Source organism: Manis javanica, chromosome 15 (assembly GCF_040802235.1).
Source record: "Manis javanica isolate MJ-LG chromosome 15, MJ_LKY, whole genome shotgun sequence".
Taxonomy (NCBI): Eukaryota; Metazoa; Chordata; class Mammalia; order Pholidota; family Manidae; genus Manis; species Manis javanica.
Window position 1 is genome coordinate 39,271,833 of NC_133170.1, and position 14,553 is coordinate 39,286,385.

The window sequence follows — 14,553 nt, forward strand, 5'->3', positions numbered from 1 at the left end:
TTTTGGGGAATGCCCCAGCACTGAGGTATTTATAAACCCCCAATAGTTATTAACAACCTTTTGTAAATTTCCATTTCCCAGTACCATGTATTTCATGAGTCTATTTCTTATGAGGTTATCCCAACTGAGGCAGAAGTTATCATCTTTCTTCAAACTCTCATGGAAGGGCTGTGAATCTTTCAGAATCTAATAACACAGGCTATTAGATTTGTCCAGAAGGAAATTATTTTATATTTGTGAAAGGCTTACATCAACAAAGCCAATCAAAATTACAGCCTTCCCTCTTAAGCCACAGAGGTAGGAGTGTATAGTGAAGAGGTAGGAGTGTATAGTGAAGGACAATCTGTTGGTATTCATCAACATTTAACATGTGCATGTCATTTGACCCTGTAATTCTACAGAAATACTCATTCACCTGCACACTGGTTTAGGTGAAAGGATGTGCATTGCAGCCTCAGGTTTAAAATAGCCTAATTTTCCATGAATATGATATTGATTGACTAAATTATGGGACCACTGGTTGATGAAACATACAGTCATTACAAAGAATTAGGTAGCCTTTGCAATGAATGATGCTGGAAGAATTAGTTTTCCATATGCAAAACAAGCAAGAATGAGCCTTAATCCTTACCTTGCTCCATACATAAGAATTTGCTCAAAATAGGTAATAGACCTAAAAGTAAGGGTTAAACTTGTGGGAGAAAAAAAATCTTATTTAAATGTAAAAGATTTAAATAAAAGTTGTATATTATAAGGTGTACATGTCTTGATATACATGTATTTTTTGAAATGATTATTAGTCAAGCTAATCAACATTTTCATCTCCTTATATAGTCAGCCTTTTTATCCTAGTGAGAACACTTCAGAATTACTCTCTTAGAACTCAGTCATCCTACATAACTGAAACTTGTGTCACTTTGCCAACAGCTCCTCATTCCTCTCACTCACTCACCCCTCGTAATCATTTTACTTTCTGCTTCTATGAAAAAACAAATTCTCCATTAGGACATAAAGAGCATGAACCATAATAGAAAAAAATGTTAAGTTGGACTTCATCAAAAATTTTTAAATTCTCCTTTTCAAAAGACAATGTCAAATTGAAAAGAAAAGCCAAAGATTGGGAGAAAATATTTGCAAAACACACATATGATAAGGGACACATATTCAGAATATATAAACAACTTCTGCAACTCAATAATAATGAAACAAACAACCCAATTAAAAGAAATGGGCAAAAGGTATGAATACATACTCCACCAAAGAAGATAAATGAATGGCAAATAAGCACATGAAAAGATACTCTACCTCATTAGTCATTAGGAAAATGCAAATTAAAACCATAATGAAATCCCACTACATACTACCAGAATGGCTAAAATTAAAAGGATTGACAATTCCAAGTGTCAGTGAGGATATGGAACAACTAGAGCTCTCATTGTAGGAGCTCTACATTGTAGGAATGCAGAAGTGGAATAGCAGCCACTTTGAAAGACAATTCTGGAGATGGCAGTTTCTTATAAAGTTAAATACTGTGCTACATAACAATTCTACTCCTTGGTATTATCCAAGAGAATTGAAACGTGTACATGAATGTTCATAGCCACTTTATTTGTAATAGCCAAAAACTAGAAACAACCCAGATGGGATCGACTGGTGAATACATCACCAAATCATGTACAGTGCAATACTACACAGCAGTAAAAGGTAACAAGCTAGCGAAACAAGGCCACCACAAAAGGCTACATGCTGTGTAACTCCATTTGTATGGCAGAAGGACAGAGAATACATCAGTGCTGCCAGGGGTTAGAGGCCCCAGAAGGGAGTGGGCTGCAGAGGGAACTCTTGGTGGTGATGGGAGTTTCTTTATCTTGATTGGAGTGCTTGTTTGACTATGTTGTCAAAACTCATTACACTGTACTCTTAAAAAGGATGAGTCTTATTTTATGTAAATTTCCCCTCCATAAATTTGACTATAAAAAAATAAGAGAAAGATAGTTCGCATTTATGCACTGAAGTGGTAGGTTGTCCATGGTATATTGCTGAGTGAAACTGGGAAGCTGGAGTGCATCTGACCAAACACGCAAATCTATTTATCAATTATTAATATGTGCAAACAGAAAAACCTACATTGATGTGCACTATACACTTGGGTACGGAAGGATGTGGGTGAAGGAGGGAAACTTTCCTTCTTAACATTAAACATATTTGTGTTACTAGAAATTTTTACAATGAGTATTATTTAATTTGTAATTCAAAAAGGTATTTTTTTTTTTTTTACAAATTCAAGTTCTTGGCAATCTTAGGAGTAAAGAAGGAAGAAAAGAAAAAGGGTGTCTTTCCTGCATGTCTGAGGTCCAACGAGTCCCTGCCTATGTGCTGAGAGCAGCAAACAGACCATTTTTGTTCCCTTTATTTATTTTTTTCTTATACTGTTTTCAAGTACACAACACAGTGGTTCACCAGTTATCCATATTATTAAATCCTCACCCACACTAGAGCAGTTGCTATCTGTCAACACAGGAAGAAGTTACAGAATCACTGACTATATCCTCCATGCTGTACCCAACTTATATGATTGGGAATTTTTGTGCTGTTTTATCCCCCTCACTCTCCTCACCCATCCACCCCAAACCCTCCCCGATGGTAACCACCAGTCACTTCTCAGTGTCCATGAGAGACAGAAGGTTTTTTTCAATGGGTCCTGGCAGAGAACAGAGCTCTGAGCCTGGTCTTGCAGGCCCAGAATTAACTGTGACTCAGTGATGCCAATGTCCTGGCCACCTCCCCCTGGCAGCTGCCTCAGCAGGAGAGGGGCAAGACGGGGCAGCTGAGAAGCCCAGGGAAAGCCCCCTCCCCTATCCCCTGGCCACCCAAGCTTAAGTCAGAGCTGGTACTGACAGAGCCTCGCGATGCACAGGAAAGACCTGTCGGAGAACCAGGGAAACTAGTGAGTCTAAGGAACTCATGAGACTCCTCCAGGCACCGCCCCTGGCACCTCCTCCAGGGCAGGGCACGTGGCTGTCCACACTTCCAGGGAAGAGATCTGCACAGGGCTGGCTGTGAGTCACAATAATCTCACCCAGTGCAGGGTTTCCCACACTGTGCTGGAGGTTTGTGAAAAGCAGACAGGTTCACATCAATTGAGAAACACTGCCTGTTTTATGTCCCTCTGGGAAATTTACAATATACACTTGACCCTTAAACAACACATGTTTGAACTGTGCAGGTCCACTCAAATGTGGATTTTTTTTTCAATAAACATACTGGTAACTTTTTTGGAGATTTGTGACAATTTGAAAAAACATTTTTTTCTTTTCTCTAGATTATATTATTGTAAGAATACAGTATGTAATACATAGACAAAATATATGTTAATTGACTATTTATATTGTTGGTAAGGCTTCCAGTCAACAGTAGGCTATTAGTTAAATTCTTGGAGAGTCAAAAGATATATGCAGATTTTCTCCCACACAGGGTGTCAACTGCATATTAGCATAACTAAGCCACTGGGGCCTCCTGCAGTAAAGAAATCTATTTACTTTGTTTTGGTTCCTAAAAAGCATGTGACTCCCAGCCCCATTTTTATTTAATTCCCCCCTTTTTTATCTGTGCTTTATACAATAAACATGTTACTGTGTGCTAAAAAAAATTATTATGTAGTGCTTTATTTTTTATAAAATTCTTTTTATCATTTTTAAAATTTGATGTTTACAAGGGAAGCAGTAGGACTAGATTTATAACTCCCATTTTGTAGATGAGAAAACTGAGGCTTAGGTGAGGTTCCAGGGATAGCAGTGGAGAATGTTTTGGGGTGGAGTGATTTGGGGCAAGACCAGCCCCGAACCCGGAGGGCCAAGACACTGAGCCAGATGCCATCTGTGTGCCCAGGCGTCAGGGCTGGACTTGCTCCCCTCTGGGAACATCAGGCCACCTCATCTTTACCTGGAACTGGATGAGAGAGGCTGTGGGTCCAAGAAGCATTCAGCTCAGCGTCTGCAAACCACAGTCCTGGCAGGAAGAGGGGAAGTCACAGCTCTGATGACAGGAAGTGGTGCTGGTGGTGGGGTGAGCAGCCCGGAGACGTCAGAGGGGCTCCTACGCTGGTGTAAGACGAGTCGAGACTGACAGTTCCTGGCCTGAAACCACGGGAAGGAAAGTATCCCGAATGCTGAGCAAACCCAGCTTCCTGTAGTTCCTTATTTCAAGGACCATAGAAATAAATGAGCTCAAAAAGATTGTTAAGCCACTCAAGGGCATGACAAATCTCAGGCCCCTCTCACAGGTGGGCTGGTGTGTTTGCCCCAGATTTCTGGGTGAACCCCAAAAAACTGGGTATACATTCACTTCACCCTCTTCTCACCAGTCCAATGGCACATTGCCAGCTTACTCTTTCCTGTTTGTGCTTACCATGTGTTCACAGCTGAATTTTTTTTTTATAGATTTATTGGAAGAATTTTACCACCTAACCCCGTAGTATCTCCCTACCCCCGTAGGATCTCCCTACCCCAGCCCTACTCACCCACTCTATCACCTTCACCGCCACCCTAGCTGAAGACAAGGCTTCCTCTTGCATGGGGAGGAAGGGCCGCTTTGTAATTTGATTCAGCCCAAGGTAAAGACAAAGTTCTCATTTCCAAAGACTGGATCCAGTCTTTGTCTCGCTGAAAGTGGAGATCAAGGGCAGGTGGCTGTGTTGTTTGGCAAGGCCTTAGAACAGGGCTGTTCTGTTGCACTGATAGGCCAGTGCTGACCAAGACTCCAAAGAAAAGGGGAAATAGCACTGCCCTCGCATGGATAATGATGCACCTCCCCTCCCGCTGTGGGAAGGGAGCTGCTGAGAAGCCCTTCAGAATTTTAGGCACCCACCTAAGAGCCGGAGAAGGGTGCATACAGGTCCTACAGCCCACTCTGTTTTGGGATCCTCGTTCCAATGAGGCCTTGTGAGTTGTACGGCCAGGAGGCTCCCCATCCTGCAGGCTGTGTGGGGGCACAAAGCAAGCCCTGGCTAGGGCCTCAGAATGTTCCTTATTTAATTCACTCCTTAAAGTGCTCTACAAATACTCAGCCACAGGGGAAGGGCTACCTGCAATGCCAAAATATTTCCCTACACAAGCTGGGATGGAAACAGGTGATTTTTATTTTCAAGCACTATCAGGTTATCATGGATTATGTGGCTACTTGTTTCCTTTATACAGAGTATTGAACATAATTGCAATGTTTTAAAACACATGTGTGTCCTCAGGAAGTGGGTGGATAAGGAAACTGGAGAAGATGGAAACAGAAAAAGCTACTCAGGGAGGTAAGAGAGAGATTAGAGTATTCATTCATTCATTCATTCATTCACTCATCCAATGCACACTTACTGAATTCCTTCTGGCAGCAGGAAAAGATCTACAGTCGAATGTCTTGCCCTCAGGAGCTTACACTCCAGCGAGCGTCTCAAGAACGACAAGAAGCGTACATAACAGCCCAGTGGTACTCAGTGTAAAGCAGAATAATGCAGAGATAATCACTCGGGAGAGCCTCCCAGAAGGGAGGTCAGAGGTAAGAGATGAATTTTGACTGTTTTCAGGGAGAGAGATTCATGGAAGAGTCTGAGGCAATTCTGACCTTAAGGGATGAAAATACTGACACAACCATGATTCCTTAAACACCTATTGTGCTTGCACATATTTCGTGAAAGCCTCATAGACACTCTGTGAGATAGGTGTTACTATCTCCACGTGACAGATGAAGAAACAGGCTGATAGAGTCAGGTTTGGAAATCTGCCCATGGCCACAGAACCGGAACACAAAACTGGCCGTGGGCCCCGACACCTGTGTTCTTTACACCACACTCCCCAGCCTCTGGCAAGACTGGGAATGGGGTAGCAACTGAGGGAAGCTGGCCCGGAGCTCAGAGTGGGCATGAGCATGGCCCTTGGGGAGAGAGTCCCCAGATGGAAATGGAATGAGCTGAGCTTAGATGGAAGACTGGCAGATTTTGGCAGCCTGGAGCACCAGAAGGTTACTTCTGAATGTTGATGGCTGGACACTGGGGGTATCTTGTATATGCTCAGTGTATTCTAGCTCCTGCTTACGGTGGGAGCTGCCAGCAGGGACAATTCACCTTGTCCCCCGACCCCCAATCCCTGCTCCTCACCCCTCCCCTGGATGCCATGTGCCCACCCCTTCATGTCAAATCCTCCCCAGGCCCCCAAGTTTTGTTCCCTTCCCCATGAAGACTTCCCCCAGACCTTAGAGTTCTCTGACTTTCATTCTTGGCACGTGGGGAACACTGCGTTTGGTGGCAAGGGCATCACAGCTTAAAGTCAGACCATGGCTAGTGAGGAAATTCTTCAGAGTTCCATAGAGATAATGCTCTCTTGTGAGATTCTGATGAGGTGTAAGAGATTAACCCTGAGTTTCCTTGGCCTAGGAGTAGCCACATCTCAGTGAGACAGGGACCATGGGTTTAGACAGAGCAGGGTGAGGGCCTCTGGAAAAACAAAGCAAGATAATCCATTGTGGGATTTGCTCTGGCCTGCTGGGGGGCCCAGCTTATTTTTCTGAACTTTACCCAGGCGCTGCTTTTCTTCCTCCAGCCCTAATCAAGTGATTTGCAACCTGTGCAATTTAACAAACAAGCCCAAAACAAGTAGTAAAAACAGGAAGGATTCCATCTTGAAAATAAGATTGCATTTTAAAACCCAATTAGTTAAAAATAAGTTTCTTAACATACTCTTTAACAAACAGACAATAACTCAGCCCACCTTGGGAGCAAAGCAGGCAGTCTTGAATGATGTGCTCCCAGACCAGGAAGCTGCTGTCCTGGGAGGAAATCAGAGCAGTAAATTTCTTGTAAATAACCCAGAAGACTAATAAGAAACTTAATGTCTCTTCAAAGATAAACATTTTGGGACCACTTAGCAGGTGTGCATCCCTAGCCCTTTGTCTCTCAAACACCTATAAAACCCCTAGACAATGCACCACCCTGGGGCTCTCTTGTCCACTCCTGGCTAAACTGGGAGCTCTGTCCTCTCGCTTTATTTCTAAATAAAAGCCTCTGCCTTGCTCTCCTACCTTGAGTGTTTGCAAAGTTCATTCTTCAACTCTGCAAACAAGAGCCCCAGCATCATCAGGACTCGTCCCTCCCACTGCAGGACTTCTGACTAGGAGACCCCATGTTAAGCCTTAGCAGCCAAGTGGGAATCAGGGTCACTTCATTAACAACCAAGACAAATTCTGGTGAAGGCTGAGTTGGAGGATGTGGGTTAGGCCTGCAGGCTACAGAGGGTGGCCTGCTTCCTCCCCAAGGGATTGAGAGATCCAGCCCTTCTCTGGGCTTCTGCCTGCTGCCCTGCAGGGACAAGAGTAAGGAGGAGGGATAGAGGCCAGCCTGGGTGAGCAGCCCTCAGAAAGCTTCCTGACCATGTGCACAGGAAAAAAGCAGGCAGCCTGGCCAAGGAGCTGATCTTTAAGGGGGAGTGGCCCCATCCTTGAGCAAATGGTTCAATGCGTGTCCTGGGTTCTGAGCAGTCAAACTGAGAATTCCTTTTCTTTTGGAAGGCATGAGGACTTGGATTTAGAAGGGGGTGGCCCAGGCTGGAAGTGTAGGGAGAGGGGTTTCTTCTTCAGCAGTATGGATTTAACATACCTCTTCTAAAATGCCTTAATGTTTGCCACATAGTAGAAGCAATCTATACTAAGAAATCATACTGTTTGTGTATGCACTAATGTATGTATATTGCATGTAAATGTAAACATAGCTCTAGTCTGTGTTTTCAACCTTATAATAGTTATTTAGGTGCATATTTTATTTCTGTAAGTGGATTATTAACCCCTTGATCACAAGGCCTATACCTGCTTCATCATTTTATTTCCCTGTGTGTGAACTCTGATACATAGCAAGCCTTCACTAAGTGTTGAATTTCTGAATTGATTTGCATGATTCAGGCAAGACAGATAAACTACATTGCAATATATCCAAAACCCTACCCTTTAGACTATTTCAGCCTGGATCAGGATTCCGTTTGCAAAGTCTCAGAGGACCATGCCAACAGAACCATGAGTGGGCAGCTGCAGAGGCTTTAGCTTCCAACAAAATGTCGCCCATAAGGCACCCTACCCACGGCCTGGACCGCGACCGGAGGCTGCGGAGGCCCCTCCGAGCCCTGGCGGCTGGGTGAGCGCCTCGGCCCCACCGGCCGCCCGCACCCCAGGCTCTCTAGGCCGCCAGACCCCGCCCACCTCAGGGATGCCACCGCCCAGCTCGGGCTTCAGGAAGTGTGATGCGCCAGCTGTTGAGAAACAGTCCTCCGAAAGAAGAAGCCGGCGCACCCTCCGTTGCAGCCTGTGGTTCCCCCCGCGGTGCCTGGAGCACGCGCCCCACGGAGTGTTTGTTCGCCCGCCCTAGCGAACACGGCAGCTGCACGTCGGAGTTGCTTCCTGTCATTGGCCTGAGCTCTGGTCTTCTCCCTGTGATCCCCTTCCTTCCAGACATAACATTCTCCCTAAAAGCACATATAACCATATTTTCAGATTTTCATTTGTAATTATGTTTCACTTTATTGGTGCATAAATTATCAGAACTGAGGCATCCAGGAAGAGGCCTGTGGTTTGCAAATTCAAACACATATTTTCAGTTGAGGCCAATTTAAAAATATATCTCATTACTTTTTTTTTGCCTCTTTTACATACCCCAAATTTCTTGCGCAATTCCCCCCTCATGTATCAGTTTGAATTTCATTTTTAAACCTGAACAGTTCTTGCATTAGGAACTTCATAGATTTAGGACAAGTGGTTAAGTGTTAGCATCCAATAAGCAAATACCCTTCTAACATACTTTTCCAGTTTTACTCCTGCCCTATTTCAGTCATCCTGGCAGACTCCTGGAAAGAGCATGTGCTAAAAGCATTTCCATTTATATTAGTAGCTGGCTCCATAAATAGCCATTTGTTCTACTTTTCTCTGGATCATTCTCAACCCTCTTTGCCCAAGTTGAGTTGCACAGTCAAAAAAAGCTGAAGTGTTTTATATTCAAATAGCTTATAGTTACAAATGAAAATCTGAAAATATGGTTATATGTGCTTTTAGGGAGAATGTGAATATTATTGTTAGTCCTGATATACAACTATAAACAGATTTAGAGAAAAAGGAAAAGGAAAACACCACCAATATACTCCTCTCTCTCCAGCCAGCTCGTGATCTGTTTTTATTTAAAATGGAGTCTGGCTTTTTAAAAATGATGAATGCAAAGTGTTTATTATGTAATGATTTAAAGGAAGGATCAAAATGTATTGAAAGATTCATTGAGAAGCAATTTTCAAAGTTAGGACCCCAAAGACTTTGGCTTTGGGGAGCCCTTTCTCTCCCATCTCTGCTTGGCCTTGTGAAAGCTATTCCTGTTCTGTTGAGTTCCACGTTACCAGGAATTCGAGGAGCAGCCTCTGTTGCATGTTGCCAGGTGTTGTTATTGCTGAAGAGCTAGATGTATCACTTACAAGGCCACTGCTCAAAGCCTCAATCCTTCTGCATTCCTGGAACAGCCCCCCATGCTCCCTTGCAATTCGAGAAACACTCTCTCACCTGCACCTCTTCATTAGTGAGTCAAATCTCAGCCTGAGTGTGTCTGGTGGCCCCACAGCTGTTTCTGGCAGGAGCTGGGTCTCCTCCCTGCTCCGACGACGAGCAGTCCGGAAGCATTCCACATCTTGCCACACATGGTTAGCAAAGTGAAGGGCACATGATAGGGACTCAGTAGATGTTGAATTAAAAAGAAACTTCACGATCAGTTTCTTTATCGCTTCATCACGGCTGTTGCACACTTTGCCACTGCTGTCCTTTCAGAAATCCTGGAATTGTTTGTTTCCCAGATTTTACGCCCAGTATTTTGCAAGATAATCTAACTGGAAAATTTCACAAGTTCTCATTTCATAATCACAGGCCCATTTGTTCTCTTTCAAATCTTTTCTCTTTTAAAATTGTCCGTTCAAGATAAAACCTCACGGTGTGTGACCTTGGAATAGTCGTCTGATTTCTCGGAGCCTGTTTTCCTGTCGGTGACATGGGGGTAGTAACACTGGCTCCTTCTGAAGGTCGCCATGTGGATGAAAGCTCTCAAGGGGTCCGCACACTTGATTATCACTATCGTCAAATTCAGATCACAACACTGCTCATCAACATTAATAGCTGCCTAAAACAGAACAGCCCTCGCTGGTGGAGATTTCTTTTAAAATTTCTATCAGTGTTTTAATGTTAGCCATTTTCTCTTCCACATTTTTTTCATGGTTTCCCAAAGCTCTCCATTCCCTGAGTCAGTGGCATTCACTACTTGGGGGTAGGAGGGGGTGGGCCCAGTTTGGGGAATACCTGAGCAGAAGGGACCTGACTCCACAGAACGTGGACCTCAAGAAGCCACGTTCACATGGCACCTGGTGGTGGCCTTACAATATCTGAGGGAGGGGTCCGGGAAGATGGGCCTGAGGGAGACTTTCAGAGACATGGACACCCAGCATAGTGTGGAAGATGCAGCCAAACACTCCTTATGTTCCCAGAGAGACCTGGCAGGGACTGAGCATGGGAGTTTGCAAAGAGTGGATGCTATTTGCAGATGAGCAGGGCCTGAGGCCAAACCCAAGGCAGATGAAGCCCCAGGACAGCCTTGGCATGGGAGCAAGGTCAGTGTGGAAGCTGGCCCCCAAGGATGGTCCCATGAACCACACCTCCCGGCAGTCACTGCCCTGCACAGTCCCCTCCCACACCTAAGCTGGGTGGGCCTGTCATTTTAACCAAGAGTGAGCGGCAGTTTCAAGCCAAGTCTTAAGAAAGCCCGGTGGCTTTTACTTTTGCCCTGGTGGAAGTCAGCCCCTAGGGGAAAGCCCAGGGTCCCTGCTGGAGAGAGGAGCCCGGGGAGAGGACAGCACTCTGCCGAGACCATGTGGAGGAGGGCCAAGGGGCCAGGGGTGTCCTAGACCAACCAGCTCATGCCTATCAGGAACACACCTATGGTCTGACAAAGTCAGGCTTATGGACCCCTTGCAATGAGACAGACCACACCCCAGAGGAACCGTAGGGCATCTCACCAAACAAAAGTAAAGGAGCCTTAGTATGGGACCTGGGGGAAGGGTGGAGTTGAGGTGAAATATAAATTAAGCTGAGGTTTTTATTTGTTTAATTGAAAAAACATTTTATTAAATTGAGGTCACCAAGGAAACTGTGTAAGGTGACAGTAAGAGCCAACAATTTTCATGCAAAGCCCTTGGAGAATATTTATGCATCCTAATAGGAGGGATGAAGAGGGATGAGGGGCTCAAGGAGGACAAGAGGGGTGCAAAGGACAGAGAAGAGGGGCATCAAAGAGTCTCAGTGGAGTTACCAAGTGGAGCAGTGGGGATCCGCTGGGAGCTGGGAATAAACACTGTGCAGGGCCGGCCTAGGAAGTGCCAACAGACACAAAGCCACCGAGGACATTCCAATTTTCTCCATGTCTATCACTTTTAAAAACTGAGATGCCATATTTCACAGATCATAAATTCACATACCCTAAAAGTCACCATTTTAGAGTCTACAATTCAGTGATTTTTAGTATTGAGTTACAGTTTTGATAAGCTCAAAGCAAAGCAGGCCTTGTGTAAGAATTCCCCATCAGATCTGGCTGTGAAGTGAACCCCAGGTCCTGTTCCCTTGGATGCTATGAAGTTATGGTAGATAGAGAATTTTGTGTCCAGAAACTGCACCTGAGTTGCAAATCAAGGATGTTTCTGTGTCCAAGTGACGTAGCTCCTCCAGGTAAAACTGGGGCATGTCATTCTACTTATAATCTGATTTCATTAAAGTTTTCATGAGTAACAAAGATGGATGGATGTTAGGCATTTCCAGTTGCAGTGTGTCCTTGAATGAGATGTTCCCTTTTGTTAATTTAGCACCTGGCTTTATCCATGTCTCTTATTCCAGCCTGAATGGCCATGCAGATTATTACATTCTTAGCCTGAGCTAAATTTTACTTTCTCAAGAGTAAAGAAGGCAACTTGGCCCTTCGAGAGCAGTGGAACCTTTAGAGGATCCAGTTCCAGCTGCCATCTGGCTACGGCTGCACGTCCGGCAGGCGGGATCAGCTGAGCCCCATCAACCCACAACACTTTGAAAATAAACTGTTGTATTTAGCCACTGAGTTTGGGATGGTTTGTTACACATCAATGATTACTGAACCAGCCACGCCTGAAGCAGACCTTGCTCCTGATGGCAGGATGGTAAGACCCCCGAAAAAGAGGTCATCCTCAGGGAAGAAGGAATTAGGGGAGAGGCATGAACTTAAATTTAGATGAAGCACTTAGTCAAAAAGAGACTAAGCATAGCCGAGGGTGGTCATTTCTGGGGGTTGGGGATGAAGGGAAAGGGCCTGTGGGAGCCCTCCGGATTGCCAGAAATGTTATATATCTTGATCTGGGCAGTGGCTGCATGAACGCATACCTATGTAAGAATCCACTGAGCTGTACACTTAAGATAGCAAGTAGAAATGGAGCACAGGAGTAAATTTCTATTAGGGCAATAAAGAAAAATTAACCAGTTCTGTGCAATGTATGCCTGCCACAAACATACTATATAAGTGAAAACAGAAGATTATGACAGATGCATGAAGTAAAAATATTTATGTAGAAAAACATAGTAATTATTATTTTAAACATTGACTGATCAAGATGCCAAAGAGGAATATGACTGAGAGCAGGGAATTGAAGGAAAACATAAAATGACAAAATCACTGGAATATTCACTTTCACAATTCCTACTCTACGAATTACATTAAAAGTAGCCTGTACCCCTTCAAGTCATTATTGCTGGAATTAGAAATGGAAGGACACTTTGAAATTGTCTTTCACTGGTTCTCAAGCTGGGCTGCACTCTGGGATTACTGGGGAGCTTTAAAAAATACTGATGCCTGGCTGTTGCAGTTGTAGCTGCACTCATCCCACCGGTTCCTGGACTTGCCATTGGAATGAAGAAGGAGATATCTAAGCTGGCCTGTGCATACAGTAAAACAACAAATTTGACTGGATTTATACTGTCAGAACTCAACCAAGAATTAGGAGAAGTGCAAGTTGCAGTGCTCCAAAATCGTGCGACTATAGACTATCTACTGTTAAAAGAACATATGGGATGTGAACAGTTCCCAGGAATGTGTTGTTTTAATTTGTCTGATTTTTCTCAAACTATTCAAATTCAGTTAGACAATATCCATCATATCATTGATAAGTTTTCACAAATGCCTAGGGTACCTAACTGGTTTTCTTGGTTTCACTGGATATGGCTGGTAATTGTAGGTCTGCTTTTGTTATGTAGCTGTATTCCTATTATGTTAATGTGTGTACACAACTTAATTAATAGTTTAAAACCTATACATGCTTATGTTACTCTACAAGAAGATATGTCAAAGAAATAATCAATCTTCCCATGTTTTCTTCCATCTGCTACTTCTATAGCTTTTCTTCCTCCTTCCTAATTACAACCCTTTAGTAGAATTCATGCCTCATATAGAAAATTACCGAGTATCATAATTCTTCCAAGTGGTAAAGATACCTCAAGACAAATGCTGGGCATAGAAGCCACAGGGCATAAATCTGCAAAGAAGTAAAAAGCTAACCTTTTCAAACAATATTGTTTCTCTCTCACTTACCAACTTTACATTTCCTTGTATGGCCCCAGAAGATGACTGGTTACAGGCACAGTCACAGGGGGGCCATCAGGTGAGAAATTGTGGACCAACAGAGGTGAGGCTTAGAACCTCACCCCCCCTGTTTTGAGAGAAATCTTCTGCATCCGTGGATGTTTTGTTGTCCTTGTCTAGCTTGGATTAATATTTAGTCCATAGGCACACACCTGATCATCTACATTTGCCCTCTTACAGCACTAAATTATGTTTTCTACCTTTATCTTGCATCTACCTACCACTTCAGCATTTTATTAAAAAATAATAATAATAATAATAAGGGAGAAATGTGGGATTCACATATAAATCAAGTATAAAAATCAAACGAATAATCATATCTGATTTGATTGTTTATAGTTCATGATGCGTGATCAAAACCGAAAGTTTCTGTGGTATGACTGCCCTTGCACTGTTCACCATGTAAGAACTTATTCACTATGTAAGAACTTGTTCATTATGCTTCAGAAGATTGGAGACTGTTGAGAATTAGGCTTGGGGTTGATTAATGATTGTGCATTGAGTCCCCTATACAGAATTTTATTGTTGTTAACAACCATTTGATCAATAAATATGAGAGATGCCCTCTCAAAAAAAAAAAAAATACTGATGCCTGCATCCGCTCCCCAGAGATTCTGATGTAATTGCGCTGGGGTGAGGCCTCACAATCAGGATTTTTTAAAGTCCCAAGGTGCTTTCTGCACACTGCCAGGGCTGAGAACCACTGGTCAATTTCAACTACTCTTTTCACAAATGACAACATGGAGGCCCAGTGGTGACTAATGGCTTGCAAAATATCCATTAATTGGATGCAGCCAGTTTTGTCTGATATGCCTTAATAGAAGGGAGCTGTGCCATGGATAATACCAAAC

The 14,553-nt window shown here is 43.6% G+C and overlaps 1 protein-coding gene across 8 annotated transcripts in view; it reads right to left on the minus strand.

Moving 5' to 3' along the window:
• The window catches only part of COLQ (collagen like tail subunit of asymmetric acetylcholinesterase), a 76,729-nt gene extending 66,799 nt beyond the window's left edge, over positions 1-9,930 (minus strand). Inside the window, exons 1-5 of one of the 8 annotated variants that reach the window (XM_073223467.1) lie at positions 9,568-9,930; positions 8,230-8,492; positions 6,753-6,810; positions 4,867-4,977; positions 3,943-4,136 (exon numbers count right to left, since the gene is read on the minus strand). The gene's annotated coding sequence lies outside the window, so the exon portion shown is untranslated. The remainder of the gene's footprint in view (positions 1-3,942; positions 4,137-4,866; positions 4,978-6,752; positions 6,811-8,229; positions 8,493-9,567) is intronic. The other 7 variants (XM_073223472.1, XM_073223468.1, XM_073223466.1 and 4 more) reach the window with 7 other exon arrangements.
• Positions 9,931-14,553: the final 4,623 nt, after the last annotated feature.